Source organism: Grus americana, chromosome 4 (genome assembly GCF_028858705.1).
Source record: "Grus americana isolate bGruAme1 chromosome 4, bGruAme1.mat, whole genome shotgun sequence".
NCBI lineage: Eukaryota > Metazoa > Chordata > Aves > Gruiformes > Gruidae > Grus > Grus americana.
Genome location: NC_072855.1, coordinates 75,756,821 through 75,772,904, shown reverse-complemented (window position 1 = coordinate 75,772,904; position 16,084 = coordinate 75,756,821). Strand labels below are relative to the sequence as shown.

The 16,084-nt window shown below is 40.3% G+C and overlaps 1 long non-coding RNA gene across 4 annotated transcripts in view; it reads left to right on the top strand.

The window, feature by feature from the left end:
- The window catches only part of LOC129206102 (uncharacterized), a 219,332-nt gene that overhangs the window by 174,427 nt on the left and 28,821 nt on the right, over positions 1–16,084 (top strand). For 3 of the 4 annotated variants that reach the window (XR_008576985.1, XR_008576984.1, XR_008576987.1), the window contains 2 exons: positions 3,498–3,904; positions 15,839–16,034. This is a non-coding gene — a long non-coding RNA (uncharacterized LOC129206102). The remainder of the gene's footprint in view (positions 1–3,497; positions 3,905–15,838; positions 16,035–16,084) is intronic. The other variant, XR_008576986.1, reaches the window with a different exon arrangement.

The following is a 16,084-nucleotide window of genomic DNA, read 5'->3' as shown; positions in this document are numbered from 1 at the left end:
AGAAGCATTAAATTTCTTGCTTAAAATTGGCTGTTAAATGCAAATGCATCATCCTTTGTGTTATATAAAATCCAAGCTGAATGTTCTGTATTTTCTTGAGGCAGCAAACTGTTGAACAGACTCCCCTTCATTTCAAGGTCTTTCGATCAGGCTCTTGATGAATTCATTAAACTATATATTCATTATAGGTGGTGAAAAGTATATAACCTTTCCGGGAGGGAAGTGGTCTGCTCCATAAAAAAAACCTAGCCCTGTAAATTAAAGATGTGCTAGAATGAAATACCTGGATCCAACACTGCTGTAACTTGAGCGAGGCAAGTGTTTGTAATGGTAGCTTTGGGAAGGAGGCTACTCACAGTGGAATGGATGAACCTTACCAAGTGCCCTGATGGTCAAAAATCCAGGCTGCGCTGGATCAAGGCAAGAAGTAAATTCCAGAATCAAGGTCCCCCAGGGAGGAAGCCCTGCCAGAGTCTCTCTTTTGCTATATATTGAGCTCCTGTCTGAGCATGACCTCAGATCAAAAGCACTGCAGTACTACACTAAGAGAGAGGCCTAAGAAGTAGGAAAGTTTTGGATTATATTCTGAGAGGTTGTCTCTCACGATCTGTCCTTTAGGAGATCAGAGGGCAGGTACTCAGGGAACACTCTCCCTAGTTACTTGCTGCCCTACTTAATACTGAGTCCCTTGCTTTCTGTATTTTTTGCAGTTCCTCATGACTGTGAAAACTCCAGCATTGAAAGCACTGTAGTAATCTAAGGAAGAGTCGATGAGTTCCACATACCCATGTTGGCCAGAAACATAGAAAACTGCATGGTCTTTCTCACCGTTCTTTTCAGGCCAACTGCTATCAGGTGGCAACTAAGTACTTAACCAGATCCGTATCCAGTAATGTCAGGTGAGAAATAGCAGACGCACTCCTATGCGAGAAGGTCAGGTATAGCCTTTGCTGTATCTTGCTGGTGATTTTTCTGACATACCAGTACAACTTTTGCTTTCTCTGGGTTATACTTCGTGTGTATCCTAAGAGCAAAACATCAGTCAGCCCCTAACTTAGCCAGAGACTTCAAAAAAGCCTCAGTCCTCTACTGGTGTTATCAAGATTTCAACACTTCGATGTTAGGGTTTTTTTGGTTTGGTCCCCCCGCACTTTCAAATGACCTGTGGAGCTTTGCATACTTTGGTTCTAAACATAAGTGCACTGCAGACGTCAATCCAAAGCACCATTTTCTGACCTTTTTCTCCGTTGCAGCTTGCTCATAGTATCATTGTCAAATTTGCTGGCACAGGGAATTGGCCACAACTGGTATACTCTGCAGCACTTGCTATAGCGGTTGCATATCAGTGAAGAACGTTTTATAGCAGCGACAGTGTTAGCATCTTAGTGATTTTTCTTAAGGATTGGACACAATCCAGTCACAAACACAGTAGGATACAAATGTAATCTGTGTTTGCGGAAAAATAAACATCCCAGCTAAGCTTAAGGAGATCTTCCTCAGTACTGACTGTGACCAAGGCATGAGCCAGATCAAGTATGGAGAAGCAAATATTGTCCTGGTATAACGGTTCGTATGAAAGCTGTACTGTGTTAAATCTGTAGGTGTTTTACATTTGAGTACCAATTCCTGATACAACCAACTTAAATCTATTAATTGCTACTTTAATTTTTTTAAGTTGAGACTCTCCCTCCATGCCCTCTCCCGGTAACTGAATTTTGATCCCATGGAACCAATTCTGCTCTCAGTGAAGCTCTCAGGAGCCCTGTAAAGCCACTGTAGACAAAGGAACTATAGTCGGTCACTTACCAGACACAATGTACTTTTTTTTACGGTTTAATGCAGACTCAAAATAAGAGCCACATTTTTTAATTTTAGCATGACAAGTCATGTGCACCCACAAATCATGCTGTTGTCATCAGGGTCTTAAAAAAACCATACTTCTTGGAGAAAAAGTAGACTAATGCAGTTAAACAAAGTACATTACAGGAGAAGGAGAGGAAAATCCACAGAGGTGGAAGGGGAAATTAGTGTACTATTTATTAGTACCTTTTAAAATCTCTTTTCTGTGCCTGAAATATTAAATAGTGGGCTGGAAAAATGTAGTCTTCCTGCAAGAGAGTATTGCTTCCTTCAGCATAAATGTCAGTGTCTTAAAATGTAAGTTTGTCAGTGCATGAATTGTACTTTTATTGTGGTACAAGCAAATGCTTCGTGCTATTGAAAGAGTTTTCCTTAATAAAATGCAGAGGCTAGAATGGTAAATCTTTTGAAGTTGCTCCTAAACATGTAATATTTAGCTTGAGAAGCAATAGTGAGGAAATGAACATGATAAGAGCTCATTCAGTAACAGCCCTAAATTGATTATTTCCTTCCTTATGTAAACTTATCAGTCAGCCCTTTGGGCTCACTTCCGAATACCAGCTCAGCACAAGAGTCTTATCACAAGGAAATGGAATGTAAAAGCCCTGACAATTTTGATAAGGCACGTACTTTGGTTATGATCCTTTCTCTCCCCTCCTCCCTTTTAAATAATTCATCTGCACTAAAAGGAGAGATGCCCTCCTCCTAACTTTTATAGGAATAGAAGTTGATGTTGTTATATTCAGCATAAACCCTGGTTATTTATTCTACTGGTTTCTCAGAATATTCTTAGGTAAAGAGACTAGAAGATATATTGACAATTATAAGCAGCTTTGGAATGGGGTAGCATAGGGCTCTGCATAGATTATTTCTGAGTTTTTAAAGACACTCGTATGTGTTTGACACAATGTAAAGATTCTCAGTAAAGACGATACCATAGGAAACTTAAAACTCTGGTTTTATTTGCTACCTATACCCCTTTACCCCATCTGTGGTGCCGTGGGTCTTGCATCTCCATGTGATGACAGAACCCAGACTGAATAAGGATCCAACAGCTCACAGTGCAAAAGCCAAACAAGCAAACCAAAAAAACCTACCATGTGGACACCAAACCGCACACACAAACGTACAGATGGCGAAAGAAAACTGACAAGCATGGTCTACCCGCCAGCCACCACAGCCTAAAACTTCACAGTTCTAGCAGCCAGAAAAACAGCAAAGCAGCCCAAAATACAAATTTAACTTCATTCACTCATCCCAGTAAAGTAATAATTTAAAAGTGTACGTAACAAGTTTTGTGGTTCATTGCATACCGGGACAGCAAAGCCTGATAAAAGTGCTCGAATGACAGTACTGTTTTTGTTTGAGATGTGATGACATGCTCCTTAAGCAAATGTTATAGGCAGCAAATCCATGACCCAGTAAAATACACTCCAGACCATCAAAGCAGTTCTACAGCTTGATGAAATCCACTCGTCTCTAGCAAGAATGACCTAAAACTCTTAGAGGAAAAAAAAGTGTGGTGGAATTCAGAAAGAATGTTTTTTAAGCAAACAGTGACATGCCAAAGTTGAGTGTAACTTTTCCAGTGAAACCTAAAACTAAGCCAAACTTATCTGATTTATTTTTTTCCACAGAAACTCAAATCTCGAGTCGTTTTATGCAAATTAGGGAAAAGTCATGACTGAGGCTGGACTGCATATGATTTTGATTGGCTGCTTAGCAAAATCTCCTCTGAGGAATACTCATCATCAAAACAACAGCACAAATCAAGAGGGGGCTTAATCCTGACAGCGATGAACGTCATGGCAAAGATACCATTGACTTTAATAGGGTTAGTATTTCTCCAAAATTTTCATGAAGATTTGCATGAGGATGCTCCTAGACTTCTTCACGAGCCATCCTAAGTGCTTACTATTGAAGAAAAGGTCCATTGCGATGGCAAGTACAGTCGGTGAAGCAGTGTGATTGTGACAGAAACAAGACTGGAGAAAGGTCTCGGAGCAAATCCAGAACGTACGTACGTGCGCATTTGCACTCAGAGGTGAGGCAGGCTTCTGATGGAAGACTTGGGGTCCTTGGTCTGTCTTTGTGTGCAATAACAACTTCCATAACTCTCTACTTTCTTTGCCATCCTGATACCACCACACCTGTAACAAACTGTGTATACCAGTAAGAAAATTCTGTTAATGTTTTGGAAAAAAACCCCCAGAATTAAAAAGGATAAGGAAAAACTATAAATTTGCGAAGTGAATGCTAGGTAGCAAAATAAAAAAGGGTGTAACTGCATTGCCTGTCATTTATTTTTTTGGGGCCTACAGCAGCAAAGTCCTCAGGGAAAGGAATTTTAGTAGGAGATATTATCTTATTTTAGTGCTGTACTTCCTATCTTAAATTAATAGCGCGTAGGATTTTCAGTATAATTGATATAATCATTCATGAGCCTGGTTTGTTACACAAGTGAGTAAAGAGCACTTTGCTGCTCTGTGAAGCCTGGCTTGTTTTATGGAGTTTAAATTAAGGCCTTGAAGATATTAGTAAGGTGGACAAATACTATTGCTGAAATTTTCAATCCAGCAGCCAAACTAGTGTTCAAAGCGGAAAGCAGATGGAAGGACTGGGGCTTTGCACCCATTTCTGTAAATGCTGATGTTTTTATTGAACTCCATAAGGAAAAAAAAAAAATTAGCGACTTCAGCTACTCTACAGCAACTGGCTGTAGCATGCATGGGTTCTGCTTTGTGAGCTCAAGCACTGGAGAAGCGCAGAGCAAATAATCAGATAGTCTGTAACACAGCACATCCTCTGTTCATAATAGGCTTCACTGGTAGTGATAAAAATGAGGGTGGCATTATACTAGTTAGTCATTGATTGCTTGAAGGTAGAGAACAGGGTAAATTGAGAGAGCGCTTTCAGAGATAGTTCCCAGCAAAGCTCAGTTGTCCATCTGCAATAAACATGGCTGAGCCTCTTCGGGTTGGATTCTGCCACCTGTACTGAAGGTAGTACTGTACTATGAGAAGAGGCACATTGGAAAATTTTTGTGGTCTGCTTAAAGGGGGCAGAATTGGGTATTTATTTAGGTCCAATAGACTCGAGTAATTGGAGACCTCGGGAGCTTATGTAACGCACCGGCTAAGCGAGCATGGTATGAAGGAGCTACGTGCTGCGCAGCTGAGGAGACGCATGGGTCGAATAACTGCATGTTCTCTGAGTAGGTGGCTGCCGACACTTCATGGTGATCTGGGGACAATTGTGTGGCCAGAATTTCTCATAAAAAGATCTGCAGAGTCCCAATTAAAAAAACCCAACAAAACCCAAACCAAAAACCCCACAACTCTCCCAAAAAGCTTACGAGAACAGACCAAACCAGAAGAGGAAAAACATTTTCACATCTTGTGCTTATTAATGATGAGGTTTTGGAAACATGTGAAGATCACCTACTACCTGGGCCAGCCTTCAGGCTTCTGTACTACTTTGGAAGAGTCTGGGCTCAATTCAGGTCTCAGGTATTTTAAAAGATAAACCAGTACATTTTATTGTCTTGAAACTTGCAGGAACTGTTTTGAGGAGTTCAGCTTGTCTGTTTGGGTTAAGTAGAAGGGCATAAAGTCAGGCTGGTTTATTAACTAACAATAAATATTTTTCCTTCTTTGCTAAACAGGTACATGTTGTATGAAAACAATACAGAGTGCACGTGCAAGGATTCCATCAGATAACTGTATGTTTATAGCCAAAAGTAATTGCAAGATAGTTTTCTCATACCTGAATTAAGCTTTTGAAAGGGCATTTCCATTTCTTCTCTTTGTCCTTTTTTACGAGCTACACGTTTTCCACCAGTTAAATGTAATTCCTGCTAATAGACGATCCATTTTCTGCAATGTTGCCAGTCCTGAATAGTTTGCTGTAAAAGATGCAAGTCTTGAATCAAAATGCCTTTATTGTATACTGTAGCTCTAGCGCTAGTTACGTATTTATTAGATATGTGAAGCTGCATCATACATCGTCACCTGCATTTCCAACAGGCAAATAAGAGGTCAGGTGAGCAACATATGTTCATTTTGCAGGCTGTCACAAGATTCAAGGGAGTGGTATCACTCAGGAGCCTCTCTGCCAGCTGGTGTGATAAGCCGTGAAGTGATGTATATATGCGTAGTGCTCTGTGCCAGACTGAAGCGTTGAGGAAGAGTGCAAAGGTTGTGTAACATGGGGGGGCAGCCTGTAGCTGCTCCAGTGAGCAAGTTCCCAGGGAAGGGCTGTGGCCTATCTTACCTGCATGCTTCGCATGGCAATATCATGCTGTGGAAACAAATTATTATCACCTCCTGGGGCCGTCTTCTCAGTGCTGTTTAGCACCCTGTGACTAGAAGAGTTATTCTCAGGTCAGGTGCAGGTTGTTCTTTGTATGTGAGCCCTTCTGCTTGCTTGAGAACCAGCTGTTTGCGGTCAGCCTAGGGATATTCAACTCATATTTTAGTTTCTGTGGACGTGTAATACAGGTGAGACAATCGAGATCTGAATCACTGCCAATATAAGTGGTAAAAATAACCTGCTGCAAACCAGATTCTTGTCCATCTCAGATGGCATCATGTGATAAGCCAAAGATAAGATCAACAGTGGCCTCACAACCAAGCTGGAGATAGGCATTAAATTGACCTCTTGGCTTAATATGGTTGTTTTCATGACTGCATGAGTGGCATAACAAAGAACATTGCACACCAATCTGTGAAGCTGCTGTATTTTAAATGTATGTTAAATTTTCCACTCTATAGAAGCTGTACGGTGGAGCAGACGCCTTGCCTCTTTTAGAGAGTTAATCTTGTAAATTAGCATTACAACAAAGCCTGAAGAAGCTACCTCCCCTTCCATTTCCTTTTCTTTTGTGGCAGAACAGTTGTTCACGTTCTTTGTTTCTGGAACCAACTTTTGTTTTGCAAAACCTTGTTCCACCCCTGCTGTCTAGTAGAGACCTGTTCCAAGCTGCGTTCCACCAGCTGGGAACACACACAGGCAACGGAAATGCTTTTCTTACAAAACAGTCTTTGCAAGCATTGTATCTGCTCCCTGCCCTAAAGAGGAAAGCTTTTGTTGAGAACAAGTAGACCTGTATGCATTTCCCTTGGGAAGTTCTCCTTAGCCACTTCAAAAAATGTTAGTAAATATCTGCATTTGAGGAAATGGCCTATACATCAAAATAGGCAAAGAGATTTCTCAGACATCTTCCATCATGAGCTGTGACACTTCAGTCATTTGTGCTACCATGGGAATACATTTCTAAAGAAACGTGCATTGTTCTGCTTGTAATAGTTCCAAAATCTCGAGTCAGTTCTGTGAAGCACATTTTGCTTAATTACATCTAGTATTAGAGTTTCCATTCCTTCAGGTACTGGGTTCCCTGCTAGTGATGGGAATTACACCTTTCCTTTCATAACCAATAATCATAATAACTGTAATCTACACTCTGCACATTTATTTTGCGTGGCATCGTTGACTCTTGACACTTGCAGATCCAAAGGTGACTTTGTCCTGATGCAAATCCATGGATATTCCCAGGGTCTGCATTGCATTGTGTAAGTTTCAAGAGGAAAACATATGCTAACATGGAAGACAAGGAATATTAGAAATGCTTTTTATACAGTTGGAAACAAGTCTCACTAAACCTCAGATACTTTTTTTTTTTTTTGGATGGAATGGAAACAGAAAAAATGTTTCAAAAGAACTGACTGTGCATCGGATGTGATTCAGGCTCATAGAGAAATTTTAGTATAAAATCTTTTGCAGAAAAAGTGTATTCTTTGAAGGCAGTGAAATGAATGGGGCTAAGATAAAAATAATAATTTTATATATAAAAATAGTAACCTCTGTGTTCCATCCTTATGCACCTGTCCTGGTGCCATGTAGATGGTTTCTGCATCACGTCTGTTCTATGGAAACTGAACGTGCTTTTGAATTGTCTGAGGGCTTGTGGAGAAATTGGTTTGTTAGGGTTGCTGCAAATAAAAGAAGATCTCAGTAGTCAACTATTTCTTTGTCTAAAAGAAGTCATTAAATTTGATGATAGAAGCTGTCAATGTATAAAAATATACAACTGAATGGAAGGTGAGAACAAATGCTGACAAGTGCAGCATACAGCCAGTGCTCTTGACAAGATACAGGACTGAACTGAGCAAATGGCTCATAAAGCTCATTTAGCAGGAGGACAGTAAAATCCTTCCTTTAAGGTGATTTAGCTTTTTAGTAAGCATTTATATGGAGACAGGGGTCTACCCTGGTAGATGGGGGTGCTTGCTTTTACTAGGCACTGCAGACAGCACTGCAATATAACTTCAGTTTATTATGGCACTAAAACTATTAAACTGTTATAGTCTTTTTTTCACGTGAAGTGAGGTTTGTCTCTAACCAAAAGGGGATAGCCTTTCTTTTCCTATACTAGCTATTGCTTTTGACGGACAGTCATCTCTGTGTCTTTTTTAAAAGCATGAGTTCACTTTGTGCTAAATGACTGCAAGGGAAAATAAGATCGAGTTAATTACAGAGGTTGATCGGTAACTCACAACTACAGTAGCTCCACTTAAAATGTTAAAACAGTTAGTCCATTTTCTGTCTTATTGATTAGCTTCATCCAGATGATAAAAATTAGTGATGGACAGCCCTATGGGTGTCCCCCAACTTCCTGGGGGACAAGAGAAGAGCTGTGGTGGGTGCAGAGAGAGCCCAGGTTAGGAGCCCGCTCATGAGGATGGGGATCCAACTGGTGCCCCAAGTAGCAGATAGCTGTGGTGGCTGCAGCAGGGCATGCCCTCAGGAGGCAATTCCCTCTGTGGACAGGTGTGGGTGTTGGAGATGTGGAATCCCCAGATCCCTTGGAGTCAAGACCCCAATAAGGCAGCTGAGCAGGTTGGACTGAGATGGGGGGCTGTCTCAGCAAAAGGTCACCAGACTGCTCCTCAGAAGCAGCAGGTCCTCTCTCTGATGTCCTGGCCTGCTTGTGTCCACCACTGGTGTGTCACCACTGCTTGTGGTAAAAAACTGCTCCTGCCAGCCGTTCGCCTACCCGTCCAGTCCTCCATGCAGCGCGTGGCTCCTGTAAGGTGCCTGGCAGGCCCACGGCACTGGGTTCACTCAGTTGTTCCAATTTGGATGCTTATTCTGGGGAGATGCACGGAAACTCTCATTTCGACTTGCAAAAATGTTTTCCAGAGTTACTCTGAGGTCACAGAGTCCTGTGAGTCACTGAGGTCACTTAGACATAACCCAAGTGTCTTGAAGAGTCCTTTGAAAATTACTGCCGGTATTTTCTCTGACCAGGTCATTATCTGCTTACTGAAAAAAAGGATGTTTTGTAATATTCACACATTTTCGGTCAAACTGAATGAGGTAAAGGTCTTGCAACGTAAAAGTCCTCATTTGGACTGAAAGCTCGTCTTTAAATTCATGAGTTGGATTACAAAAAAATCTACACTGACAAATCAACACTTTCAAAACCATAGTTACAGTAGTGTTTGAAGGTCATGTAAGCTTTAGATCAATTGTTTATTGATTTTATTCAACTGTTTCTTCAGATAGGCTATTTAGATGAAATAAGATTTGTCTTCCCATAACAATCTTTGTGTTGAGATGTGCACTCTATTATTAGCAACCTCTATTACAGACACTCCCACATACCTAGAAAAAGAAATAATATAGGCTGCCATCACAGGCAAGCACCAGTCCTAAATCGAGGTCAGGTGTTGTGGATCTGGTTCAGCAAGACAGAAATCCCCGTGCTGTGCAGAGCCTAACCCAAAGCAGGACCCTGTCAGTGCTGCTAGCCCCCGATACGATGCTCACCAGTGGGATAAACTAGCCGGCATTGCAAACTGTGTCTGTGAGTCTCCTCAGCAGAGTAGCCACCTCATTCCCAAGAAACTCTCAGCTGTAATCTTGAACATTTTACTTTAGACCAGGAGCGTCAAGAACTTGCAAACTAGAACACACATCTGTCTCATACGGACACCAACAATGAGCTTTAGGCTGTCTTAGAGACTTTTTCTGGATGTGTTTTTTCACCTCTTGCTCTATGACAAATTCCAGTATACTCATATTAGCAGATCGGTGTTGTTATCCAGAAATCCCACAAAACTGAATACGTTTTCCACTGTATCTATTTCCCTCCAAGACAGAAAAAACCCCATACCTAACCTTAATTCCAGCATGATGGTTCTGTTCAGATCAGACCTTTATGATTTCAAGCCCTTGTGATCCTTCTGAAGACACTTATTAATCTGGGACTTTGAGTCATTTCATGTCTTTTGTAGCTGTATAATTGAGCATTATACAAAATGCTTAAAATGTTATTAAACCACTGCTAACAATAACCAGTTAACCAATAGCTAACAAAACTAAACAAGAAAATAACAACCAGCAGGTATGTTAGGAAAACATAGCAGGCCTGCACAGAATGTAAGCTCTGCTTCTGAAGTGGATGAGGCAGACAATTATTTACTATATTTTGAGAGCATCTGGCACTAAGTCTGTTGGCCATCAGGACAACTTAAGTGAAAGTGGTGTTTATCACAGTGCCATGTAAAGTGGATTTGAGTGCGACAGAAATAAACAAAACAGCCTCTGGAAAAGTTTCAGGACTTTCAAACTGGTGAGTGCTGTGGTGTTGCAGGTAGCTCAGGGCATTTATTAGGAGTCCAACAGCACAAATGACAATATGCGCTTTTATGTTTGTTGTTTCTTTCTTAAACTTTTTTTTCTTGTTTTATTTTGTTTCCTCATAAAGAAGGGGGATTTCATACAGCTATACTAGTGTGCTACCTCCCCTCTCACTTAAAAACAGTCTCTAGCCTGCCCATCTGACAGATCCTACATCTTCTTTCACTCCTTTGCTCTCCTCCTCGTAAGGAAACCTCTCCTTTACTGCTGTTTTTCTTACCTGACACGAACGAGAAAATTCAAGTTTCCTGTAAGCGTAATAAACCATTTACATTCTTACTAACCATTGTGATACGTGTCTATCTGCTTTTCTGAAGTGGTATTTTGGTAGATGATCTAAAATGGACAGATTTGCCTGCTACAGATTCCAGGATGTAACCACCTTGCAATCTTGCATCTTGCTTGCAAAGGTTGCAAGATTTGCGTATTGGCCATTTTCTGCAACTAGAAGTCGCCTTTCTAGCCATAGAACGGGCTTCCCATTACTTCTAGCCAAATGTCACATCTTCATTTCAAATGAAGATTGCCAAATCATTTCTGAGTGCAGCATGTTACCCAATTTACCAGAACCCAGAAATTTCAAGGAGTCTGAGATGGAAATCCAGGACTTTGTTTTCAGGTCAGTGATAGTGGTGGAGAGTTTGTAAGATGTCCCCTTAGCCTCTCCTTTGATCTACTAACATTTCTAGATGTGGAATGTGTCTCTACATCGCCTTCTGTTGCAGAAGTAAGCACTCTGATAGGAGAAAGCTCATGTAAGCATTTTCTTGTCAGTGGTCTCTTGTGACAGTTGCAGTTGTTCTCTCCAAATTTGACATGGAAAGATGAGTGTGGATAACTAGGAGGTGGTCGTGGTAAAAAAACAGTTCTGCTGTACTTGTTCCTCCCCTAACCCTGAGATCTGTGATATACCTTATTCAAGTGGTATAAATTACTGCTGGCGCTGGAAAGAATCTATATTCAGGCAAAGAATGCTAGAAACAAAAGTCAAAACCACTAGATAAACAACTTTAGAATGTGTTAAAAAACAATCAGATTTTACTACCTTGCCCTCTGTCTTTGAAATGTGAAGACTATTATAGTTTTCTTTCTAATAGTTAAGGATTTTACACTGAAGTCTAAGGACACGTTCAGAATGTTGGTATTGAATATCTTTTCTCAAAACTTTGGCTGCTGTGAATTTCATTACTATCAAAAAAGAAAAAAAGTCAGCATTTTCACCTTTTAATTGCATATTATGAGGCAAAAAGTAGGTTTGATTCTTAGCAATTTCTATTTTTTAATGGAAAATTTATTTGCATCTTCAATTTTACATTTTGGGATAAAACTTTTGCTTCTATCTAGTTTTGAAGTGCATGTACAATATTTAATTCCTTTAATTATGCCATGAGAATTTTATTGTCTAAAATACTATTTTTTCCTGTTAATAGCTGTTTCAGTGCATTTATGTTAGATAGAGCGTCATTTTGATCAATGATGCATTCAGACTATCAATTACAGAATCCTCTAGAGTTTACAGATAGGAAATCTGATGGATTCAGTGTCTCATATGCAGCTAATTGGTAATGTGCAGTAACTTATCAGATAACAATTATACCCAGTAGTTTTATACAGTATTTCTGGGAATCATCCTTTGACACTTTATTTAGAGCATCTGTCAGCATATATGTTATTAATCTCATTGGACATCACTCAGCAGCCGCCATTTCCCTGTCTGCAGAAGAAGGTAAAGAAACCTGCTTTCTCTTGTCTGATTTTTTTTTTTTATTTTTTTTGGTCTTGTTGTCTTTGATGAAAGTGAAAACACATATAACATTGCGGGCTGCTTACCTTTTGTATTATTCTTGAAATATTTGGTGGCTATGATGAAATTGTTCTAGTAATTAAAGAGGTAAAATAATTCACTAGGCAGCGAATGTATGCAAAGACTACCTTGGGATGGAAAGGACCTGCAGAGAATGAGTGCAATCTCCCTGCTCAAACCAGGTCCAGCTAGACCAGGTTGCTTAGGGCTGAATCAGTCAAGTTTTGAGCATCTTCAGGGATAAAGATTCCTCAGCTTCTCTGGGCAATCTGTTCCAGTGTGCTTCATACATAGCCATCACCACTACGAAATACTAGCTTCTACTTTGTATGTTGTAAACCAGTTTCTTAATAATGAGTTTGTGAGATTTTGCATGCTAGAAGCCAAAGCTTCCCAGATTTTGTCTAAATTGTAATTTTTTTGAATTAAATCACTGAAAATTAGAAAACTGTGTGTGCCTAAAGTGGGATGCCACTTGGACACAATGACTTGAATGATGTACTTAATTCTTAAATTGCAACTAAGGCGGCTACTCTGAGTGGTTATCTAAAGTGTTGTGTGCTTATAAATTTAAGCAATAAAATGTTGGAAGATTTTGGGCTCTGCTTCAGCAAAGTCCTTAGTCTTATGTTTAACTGTAGATAAGGGAACTCATTGCTTGTCATGTATGTACTAATGCAGTTTACTCTTTCCTAGAAACGTTTTCAAAACCAGCTCCTGAGTCACTTTGAAGCAAAGGCGATGCTAAAACCTACCACTTTGTTGCAGAAACTGCATTGTTGCAGCACTGTTACAAAAAATCACAGTTGACCCGCTGGTTCATCTGAACCTCTTTCTAACATTTCTTGTAGGTTTTTCCCAAACAATGAGCCCATGAAAAATGTATGTTGCATTAAAAAAAAACCTTATAAAGCATCTAACCACAAGCAAAGTTACAAAACCAAATCCACCTTAAGGAGAAATGAGAAACAAAACCAAAAAATCCAAGCCTGGGTCATAATGTTGCTTTTCTGTATCGCACACTCATTATGAAGGTAGCTTTTACTTAACCTCTTAGTTCTCACATCAGTCATGTTAATGGCCAAGTTTCTGATACCGGTGACATTTATCAACTGATCATCTGTGACTCCATGAGTCACTGTCTCCAGGCTTGACATAAACCACTCCGACTCTGTACTGGGGTCACCTGGACTTTGTCACTACTTAACAATTGAAAAGGAGCAGTATTTTCTTAAAGCACAGGCCAGGCCCTCCAGTGATGTAAATGAGCACAAGAGAAGCAAAGTCAACAGAGCGCTGACCTGACGTCTCCTTAACGCTCCAAGGCAGTTGAGCAAATGGTGAAGCTCTGCTTTCCCTCCGCGCTCTCTTTTCTTTGCTGGTTTGTTCCTTTGCTCTCTTCAGTTAAATCAAACATACCTAGATACGTGCACTAGTTGATAAGCAGCTGTTGGCTTATTGCATCTGAATACTAGGATGCACTGACTATATAATAGATGAAAAATTTTGGGCTGTTCATCTTTTGCTCTGCATCTAATGCACATCTAGAAGAAAGGACAAGATTATTTGTTTTTCTGCTTTTAAAGAGAAGGCCTTCTGAACTTAGAGGATGGTTATCTTGGTGACGTTTTACAGTGTATAGAAAGGTAACGTAGGAGTAGCACATAGGAAGGAAATGTTTTATTAACCCTGCTTTTTGAATATGGTGTTGCATTTTGGCCATGCAAATGTTATAACTCTGTGTAGAGGCTTTGATTTCTTAAGAGGCAGAACGTTCAAATTAGGCTCATGGCTAATTCTTTCCCATGCCCACATCTGTGAGGAAAATTCTGTGGAGAGAGGGAGAGATGAAAAGGCACAGTCCCTTTACAGAAAATTCACATCTCTCTTGTGCAGTTTAAGGTCTGTATCGAAGCTGGGACCTGCAAACTGCCAGTGAGCTCTTGCCATAGGCTGCAAGCTACTGCACCGCTTGTGTACAGCTAGTAAAGCTCTAGGTAGAAGAGGCCCCAGCTGCAACCTGAAGGCCAAGGTTTATCAGTGAGGCAGAGCCATTGACAAAACTGTGTTGTAATTCAGTCCTGTTCTTGGCAGCTAGTTTGAGAATACATACGGGTTTTTTTCCAGGTCAGCTGGGGCTCCAAGTCCTGGGAATTAAAAAAATGCATGCTTCGTGAACGTCTTGAAAATCACAATTCTTTTATTCCTGACCTGATAAATGAAATGTATCGATGGAGTTCAGAAATTTATAGTAGGGGAATTTACATCTAAGTGCCTGATGTATATTTCTTTAGTACATGAAGTCTTTAAAACATTAGACTAAGTCAGGAGAATCAGACCACTGACTCAATGCAGAGAGCTTCTCATTGTTGAAACCCTGTCTGAAACTTCTACTGGGAATTTAGTACTGCTGCTAGCGTGCAGCTGCTGGTTAGTCAAAGGACATGCTTATCCATGTGTCTCTGCTCCTCTACTTCAGTCCTACCCTGAAACAACATGTCACAGGATCTATTTCTGGATCAATGGCAGAAGTCACCAAACAGTCCTTTCAAATTATTCTGTTGACCAAATGAAGGCTTAACTTTCCTCTAAAGACAACAAGGCCAATGCAATGTCGAATGCCGTAATTAGCTCCGTATGTTTTGAGGCATTAGAGTGAAATGACCAGAAGTATACTAATAAATAAAGACCATATCCTGGTATTGATCTGCATGTGGAACTCACCTCTGAAATCAATAGGGAGCACTGAAAAAAAATCAATGGCAGGATATGACCCTCAGCTAAGCTAGTTTCAAATCATTCTGTCTCTACTACAAGACGACAGGTTACTTTGTGTTATCTAAGCCCTCAAACATCCTCAAGAAGTCTGGGAAATAGAAAAAAGCCACATGGAAGGGAACTGATACAGAAAGATTTACATGACAAAATACTTGTGTTTTGTAAGACCTCGACTAGTCGTTGCTTTTTAATATCAACACTCTGGATGAAACATTTAAATGGTTTCGTGTAATTGAGACTGAAAGTCTGAGAATACCTTGGGTAAGAGTGAGTGATGTAGTGAAAGGAACCAGTGTTTATGTGCACTTCCTGCTAGCATTATCGATAACCTTGCCCTGCATTATAACCTGGGGAAAACTCTACAGAAATTAGGCCTTCAGGCAATTGCTCTGCATGAGAAGTCAGCCGTGTGTTGAAGAGAAAATGGAGCTAGGAAGCTCAAGGGACACAGCATACCTTCTTGTTTGAGATATGGTTTTCACAGATGAGCACAGTATAGTGTGGTTATTTTTCCTCTACTGGATATCAAAAAAGCCTGTTTTTGCAACACATAAGTTATGTTTCTTGGCTACTTTTGCTTGTGTTAGATCAGTGGTGTGTGGGATCTTCTGATGCACAAGGCTCCAAACAGGGGCCTCACTGAAGCATGTTACAGCTCCCTTCAGGCTCACAAACTTGATTTCTTTCCTTCAGAAACCAAAGCGAAGGGATGGGCATATGGATGCCTGGATACCTGTCTAATATGGAATCAAGGTGCAGCTGAAACTTATACCCAGACCCAAGTGCGCCAGTCCTGGCTAACTGACTTTGATGCTCCCATGACCTGAATCAACAAATAGGTTTAAGATGGCTGCATGGATACTGCTCTCACTAATTGTTTTCTACTGACGTGAGTATTCAAAAATTTTTTTATTTGCTGGGAGAGCAATCCTCAAGCAA